The sequence below is a fragment of the Coloeus monedula genome (assembly GCF_965178545.1).
Source record: "Coloeus monedula genome assembly, chromosome: 3".
NCBI classification, from domain to species: Eukaryota; Metazoa; Chordata; class Aves; order Passeriformes; family Corvidae; genus Coloeus; species Coloeus monedula.
The window spans coordinates 31,281,362-31,289,233 of NC_138783.1; positions in this window are offsets into that span (position 1 = coordinate 31,281,362).

The following is a 7,872-nucleotide window of genomic DNA, read 5'->3' on the forward strand; positions in this document are numbered from 1 at the left end:
AAAGATGCTCCCCTCGCTCTCTTTCCAAGTGCCCCAGCCTACTGGCAGCTGGAGTACCAGGAAAGAGGATGGAAAGGAAACAAAAAGAGGGTTCCATTTGGACCGCTACTAACTATGCAGCGTTAAGAATGCCATGCCCTGAATGCCTTCCTGAGACAGATGTTTCTGTCCATCCAAGACAGGCGTAGGGAATCACACACACTTGGATGGGGTGGCATCAAGCCATCCCTAGAAGCTCAGCAGTACCAGATCCTGGCACCAGCAAGTCACCCTTAGTAAAAAATTGATGCCAATCTCATGTGGCAAGATGGTAATCCTGCTCTAGAATTCCCAGAGCACAGCTGGGGGGATGTGGTGCAGATGACAGCTGATCCGGCTGGTTTCATCAGCTGGCCTAAAGTACACCTGGCCTAAACCCAGCAATTACCAAGTTACAACAGCCACAGCTTCTGAATATATTTGAACCTTCCGAGCTCTTACCAGAAGGTTGTCACATGCCATGGGATTGCAGTATTTGTTACCTCCTATAAGGATCCCCAAAATAGGAGTTCCCGTATCACCAAAGGACAGCATCCATTTCTGCTCAGCCCTTCTCCTTCAGCTACAGGAATTCAGGGCACTGGACCAAACCCATTAGTTTTGCTGTCAGAGGGCCATGAGCTTTGTTACTCACATTCCTGGGTGTGGGTACAAGGCTCACACATCAATATTTGTCTATGAGCACGCAGGATTTGATACGAAAACAGATTATGGAGATCCTGAAACACTGCCTACATCATCTGTCTGGCTCCAGCAGCATGTCAGGTGTTAAACCTAGGTGTCAAGTTTACCCCTCATGAAATTGTCAGTGATGGAGATCCCAGCATCTCTCAGGACAGGCTGAACTAGTCCTAACTCACTTTATAATTCAACACTGGGGGGGATTTCCCAGTGTCTTGTCTACTGTATTACAGTTAAGGACATTACTTCATGCCTTGTTTATTGTGGATATAGTGAACTCTTCCTTTGTTACGTATTTCATGTATTCACATGTAGATGTCTTCCCTTAAGCCTTCTCTATCCTCAATAATCCCAGCTTTTCTACTCTTTCCTTGTAGTTCATGTTTCCTCCTCCTCAGAGTATCCTTGTATGGAGTGCACAGTCACCTGCTATTTGGGATTTCCATGACAATTCCCATGGGTTTTGGCACACGATAGCCACAGTCTCTCCAGGATACACCTGTTCACCCACAGCACAGGCTACTCGATACCTGCAGCATCCAGTTTCTCTCATGTATCAAACATCATCTGGCCTTGAGCTTCTGAATGCTTAAATAATGCACCCTGGACTCACCCCCAGCAGGAAGGGAAAGGTGTTTCAGCTTCATCACACAGTGACAGAATTGTTTGGATTGGGAGGGATCTTAAAGATTGTTCCACTAGACCAGGTTGCTCAGAGTCCCATCCAACCTGGCCTCTAACACTTCCAGGGATGTGGCATCCAAAACTTCTCTGGGCAACATCAGAGCTTCATCTGTGTATCAGAGTACTTATGACACCACCATAATTAAGAATTTCATGACCTCCTACCTTAGTCGTTCCAATCAAGTCACCTCTCCAAGCCCATGGGTTACTGGGAAAGGGGTACTTCATTGCAGAGGAGGCTGGGGAATGAGGGAGAGACAAACACAACCTCCTGTCCACAACCCCCTCCACCAGCCTCTGGCTCTCCCAAAAACATCAGGCTGGTCAAAGAAGAGCAAAACACCTTTGTGTCTGGCATTCCCTGAATCCCCATTGACCCTGTTGTCCAAGCAGTATCATTATGACAATAAGACCTTTCAGTATCAAAAGACTCAAAAAACATAACTTGTCCACTGCTTTGGGCTCTAGCTTCTGCTGGCATCCATCTGTCCCTCTTTTCCTGTCTTCTCCCTTTTTTCTGCCCAGAGACCTTTTCCCTCCTCTCCCAGCCCCCAACAGAGCTACCTCATTCAGCTGCTCCTTTGAAGCCTGCAAAGGGCCAAAGAATCCCACAAAGGCAATAAACTCAGACTGAAATTTTATCTTGTCGAGTACAGAGGACAGATGTTCTCTAGCGTATCTCCACTCAAGTAAATGGAGATATAAATGGAGACCCTACTGCACCTTGCAGTACCTAAAAGGGCTACTACTGAGCTGGAGAGGGACTTTGGACAAGGGCATGGAGTAACAGGACAAGAGAGAATGGCTTCAGACTGAAAGAAGGTAGGTTGAGATCAGTTCTTAGGAAGAAATATCAGTGAGTTCTTGTCCAAAGCAGAAACCATCCTGCCAATCCCCAGATCATTATTTGATCCAAGGCTCCTGCTCCCTCTAGGCATACAGGGCTCACCTAGCAAATAGGAGCCTTTGAGCAGCTCTGCCCCACAGCTTCAGGGGCCACTGGGTCTCTGCTGAAGAGCGAAGCACAAGGCATGCTCAAAGCACTAAACAAAAGGTGATGCTTGCGTAGAGATGCAAAGGAAAGAACTGACAGGGAGAGGGAAGACCAAGAACAATTCATCAAATTTTAGGCTGCTTCACTCTTAAGCCAGTGACTCCTAAGAAGGGCCCATCTCCTCTGCAGTTCTGCAAGATTCATGTGTTGCGATGCATTTACACTGTGCTGCTGCTGGTATCAGCAAACAGCCCAGTGGTAACTCCCAGGACAAGTCCAGGAGAAATCCCTCTTCAATGCGCCAAGACCCATGTGAGAATGAGGAAAACAAAGACAGACACAAGGACAGTCGGAAGGGTGCTTCTCAGCTCAAAATGTACTCATATCTCCAGGCACTCCGTTCTTCTCTTTATACCTGCCCCTCCAAACAGGCATCACTCCTCCCCTTTTACCTCCACATATTCTCCCTGGTTTCTGCCCTCAGGTTCATCTCTATGTTCTCAAGTAATTGTGTTCCCTTCAACACTAGCTCCCTCCTTACCACTCAGTCACCCTTCAGGTTCTCCATGTTCCTCTGTCTCATGGTTTCATCCTTGGTAACCAATTATCAGTCTGCTGCCACAGTTGGGAAAAGGCAATTAGAAGCCATAAAAACATCCCAAGATCTCCCAAACTCCCAAGGTCCGGCTGAATCTGCAGTGCTTCAGACCACATCAAACACTGACACATTTGAATTCACAAGCATCTGATCCTGAGAAAGATTGCAGTAACTGGGCCCATCAACAACCTAAGGGGCAAACAACACCGAAACAAATGGCAGATGCAGAAGCCAAAAAAACATTTCAGTCCTTGGCAGGACTTAGCAAGAGGTTTCACAGTCCTTGCATCTAGATTTGAAGCACAGTTCTCTTAAAATTCAAAGATCGTCTGCAATTCCTGCCCATCTTTACCAGGCAAAGTTAAATGGATAAAGGGAAACAGCAAACTTGCATCCATTCACCAGGAATGCCATGGGAGCAAAGAGCAACCAGGTAAACATGCATCAGTAGGATGGCAAAGTTTAGGACTCCTTAACAAGTGAGGCATGAAAGCAGTAACATATGTTTTTCTGCTCCATAAACCCCAGGGACCTCAGGTTTTCCATGGCAAACAGAGACTTTGTGTGCTTGCAGATAAGAGTCCCCATAATTGCAGACAGTCAGACAGGGCTGCTGCCTTCCCACTGCTTGGCAGAGAGTGAGGAAAAGCATGGGAAATAGCCTGGGGGCATGAGAGAGGAACGAGAAGGAGAGCAAAATCAGGAAACATATTCAGCCACACAGCCTGAACGCTGAAAGCACTGCAAAGAGAAACGGGCTTGAGAGGCCAGTGCATAAGCAAGGATTAAAAACCTGTGTCTTTTTGGGTGCTGGGGCTGGATCATTCATAATCCAAGGGGAAAAGGTACAGCAGCCAAATTTGCCATTGCCCTATAGCTTTTTCCCTTGGGCCTTTTAAGTATTTCTGTCCTTTCCCCTGCATCGGGGTCTCTCCCACACAATACCTTACAACGCAGGGGGTTGGTAAGGCACGGCCGGCGAGGCGGCAGCGGCGGCGGCGGAGCTGCGGCCGCGGGTGAGGGTCAGGTCAGGCTGTCCAAGGAGAAACACCCCAGCAGCAGCAGCCCAGAGCCCTCGCAGCACCGGGAAGCTCACGGCGGCGGAGCGGGCGAGGAGCGGGCGGAGCCGGGAGCACCGCGGCGGTTTCAAACCGGCCCGGGCAGCGCGAGAGGCCGGGGCCGGCGAACGGGGACTGCGCGGGGACTGCGCGGGGAGTGCGCGGGGAGTGCGCGGGGAGTGCGCGGGGCTGGCGCGGGGCTGGCGCGGCGGTTCTCTGGCAGGCAGCGGCTGGCACGCGCAGCGGTTGTCCCAGAGGTTGTCCCAGCGGTTGTCCCAGAGGTTGTCCCAGCGGTTGTCCCAGAGGGCGCTGAGGCGCTCCAGCACAGGCAGCAGAGTCAATTGCCTCAGATGCCTCGAGATGAGACGACCTAGAGGGGACCTCACCTCTAAGTGTCTGCGGGGAGGGTACCAAGAGAATGGAGCCAGGCTCTTGTCGAGAAACTGGTGCACAGGAAGCTACAAGAGGAAGAACTTCTTTACTGTGCAGGTGACCGAGCACTGGAGCAGGTTGTCCAGAGAGCATCTCCCACTGGAGATACTCAAGAACCACCCAGTCCTGTGCAATGTGCTCTAGGATGACCCTGCCTGAGCCATGAGGTTGGACCAGATGACCCAGTGTGGTCCCTTCCAGCTTGACCTGTCTTGATTCCGTGATTCTGTGGTTGCAGGCTCTTTCCAGATCCTACATTTCCCACTTCACTGCAAGAAGAGAGCTGGGGGAAAAAAATTGCATGGGTAACAGAAGTCACATGAGGGACACAGAGATGGTCATTTCTCAGCCCCTGAGCATGGCCAGCTTCTCCTAAAAATCTGTAAAAAGACAGCAGAAAGGAGTGATGCCCACTCTGCCTGTTCCACTGTTTCCAAGGGGTTTGGAGGACTAAGAGATTCCTTGAACCTGAGCTGAGCCTCTCCAGCATCTGCAGCTCCTTAGCCTGGAGATTCCTGCCACCACTCTTTGGGGGATCACTTCCTGGCCTTTCCCCTGGCACTCTTCCGCAGCATCACACCAACAGAAGCAAAGGAATAAAACTTCCTGGCAAGCTGCCGGTTGATCACCATCGTCATGAGCTGCACATAGATCTTGCCACTAGCCAGAAAAGGTCAACAAAGAGAATCCCTTAAACCTGCATTTCTGCCCTACAGTCTGCCCAAGGCTCTTGATCACCGTCCAGCATCCCTTTTATTTGACTATCATCTGCCTTCAGTTTCTTTCCAGGAAATGAATGAGGCGTAACCCAGGAAATGAAAAAAAGATCAAATAAAATAAAGATAGTTGTAATCTCCCTGTGATAAAGAATATACTCTATATCCTCTCCCTGGCAAATGTTAATTATAGTTTATCAGTATGACCTTCAGTAGTTTCTTGATAAGCCCTGATCTGGGACCCCAGGGAGTGGCACAGCCTGGGACAAACACGTGCAAGGCATGTCTCATGCGTTGCTTATCTGTTGGCTCTGAGGTGGAAGAACACAGCCCTCAGCAGAAAGAAACAACAAGGCTTAACACGGGAAACAACAAGCAGATGTGGATATAGAAGGGGAATAACAGCTCCTGCAGTGACTGCAGGGACAATACTTCTCCTTTCCATTTGTTGTAGTACACCTCTAGCAGTGGCTGTGGCTTCCAAAGACATGGAGAGATTTCCACCAAGGTCCATGCCCTACATTGTGGAACACCCCACCACATTTTGAACAGACAAAAATAATCAAGCCCATTTCAAACAAATACTGCCAAAATCCTGTATCTATTACACAGGGACTTACCCCATCACAGAGGACATCCAGGAGGAGCTGTGCTGGGAATGGCTGCTGTCCCCTGCTCAGCCAGAGGTGCCTCAGCTGTGGATACATGCTTTAAGGAAAGATCTTCTCAGGCAACCAATCAGTTTTGTGAGGTCAATTTAAGAAGCCCTTGAGGTGCCCCCATGGCTAAGAATGAGTGATATGGGTTTAGAAATGCTCTGCAGCCCCAGATGTCTAAACATACCCCTACATGGTGAAGCAAGCCTCACTCCAAGGTGAGAGCTATTGACCTTGAAACAAAACCCGACATCAGCCATGAGAATTTAGCATAGAAAAGGCATCTTAATCCCTGGTTTTATTCCAGAGTGATCATCATAGGAAATAAAGCTGCATAGCTGAAACACATTTTTGCACAAATCACATTTTTCCTCCCCCAAAACTCTCCCCTAGAACTGTTTACTGTCTCTGTTTCTTCAAGGTACCTCTCTGAAGAGTGTCTCACAATCAGAGGACTGGAGCACCTCTCCTGTGAAGACAAGCTGAGAGAGTTGGGGCAGTTACTGACTTTAAACTGAAAGAGTGCAGGTTTCTTCACTGTGAGGGTGGTGAGGCACTGGTACAGGTTGCCCAGAGAAGTTGTGGCTGTTCCATCCCTGGAAGTGTCCAAGCTCAGGTTGATGGGGCTCTGAGCAACCTGGTCTAGCAGAAGGTGTCCCTGCCCATGGCACGGGGTTTGGAATGAGATATCTTAAGTTTCCTTCCAACCCAAACCATTTCATGATTCTATGTTTAGAGCATGTTTGTCCACAGTGTGCAGTCCCCAGGGATGACTCATTATTCACAGCCAATTGCAGAAATCTTGTTTAATCATACTTATCATCATTAGAAATTACAGCTGTTTTTCTTCATTTTCAAAGCACTTTTCAGGCTATATTAACAAATGTGTGCCCAGGAAATTATTGTCCAAGTCTCAGAGCATTTACAGTGGGTTTTATACAAATGCTTTCAGCTTCATGTGGAAACAGGCAAGGGGAAATCATCATGTTTGTAAAAGGGTCTCAAAGTGCTACAACAGATTTTCCCTCTCGCCTGCTAGGAGCAAAAATGAGTGTTTTGAATAAAGCGGAAAAGGAAAAGAGGAATTCGGAAGGAATTCGGAAGGAATTCGGAAGGAATTCGGAAGGAAGGAAGGAAGGAATTCGGAAGGAAGGAAGGAAGGAAGGAAGGAAGGAAGGAAGGAAGGAAGGAAGGAAGGAAGGAAGGAAGGAAGGAAGGAAGGAAGGAAGGAAGGAAGGAAGGAAGGAAGGAAGGAAGGAAGGAATTCGGAAGGAAGGAAGGAAGGAAGGAAGGAAGGAAGGAAGGAAGGAAGGAAGGAAGGAAGGAAGGAAGGAAAAGAAAGAAGGAAGGAAGGAAGGAAAAAAAAGAAAGAAAGAAAGAAAGAAAGAAAGAAAGAAAGAAAGAAAGAAAGAAAGAAAGAAAGAAAGAAAGAAAGAAAGAAAGAAAGAAAGAGAAAGAAAGAAAGAAAGAAAGAAAGAAAGAAAGAAAGAAAGAAAGAAAGAAAGAAAGAAAGAAAGAAAGAAAGAAAGAAAGAAAGAAAGAAAGAAAGAAAGAAAGAAAGAAAGAAAGAAAACCAAGAGGTAGAGAAAGATTTTTTTTCAATGCCATGTCTTTGGCTGGACTCAGGCATAATCTGATCCAAGTGTTCTTGGGTACATGGGCACTTTCCCAGCATAGCAGAGATGAGCATGACTGACAGGTATCTTTGTCTCTGTTGGTGCCAGACCCCTCAGCAGAGTCTTTCCTCCATTTTTTACTCTGATCAGCCTTCATATACCTCATTTATAAACCATTTCTTGGGTTATACAGCACCTCATCTCAGTCTTGGGTTCCCACCTCAAAAAGACAGAGCCCTTTAGGGAAGCTGGCATCCTTCCCCTTGGCAACACAGGTAAGCAGAGGCAGAAATTAGCCCCAAAAGGGATCAGGAACAGCTACCTTCCATCTGTGATCACACAGAGACCTTCCACCCCCCAGCCAGATGCTGGTCCCAGATGGCAGCAGTGAGATGTCC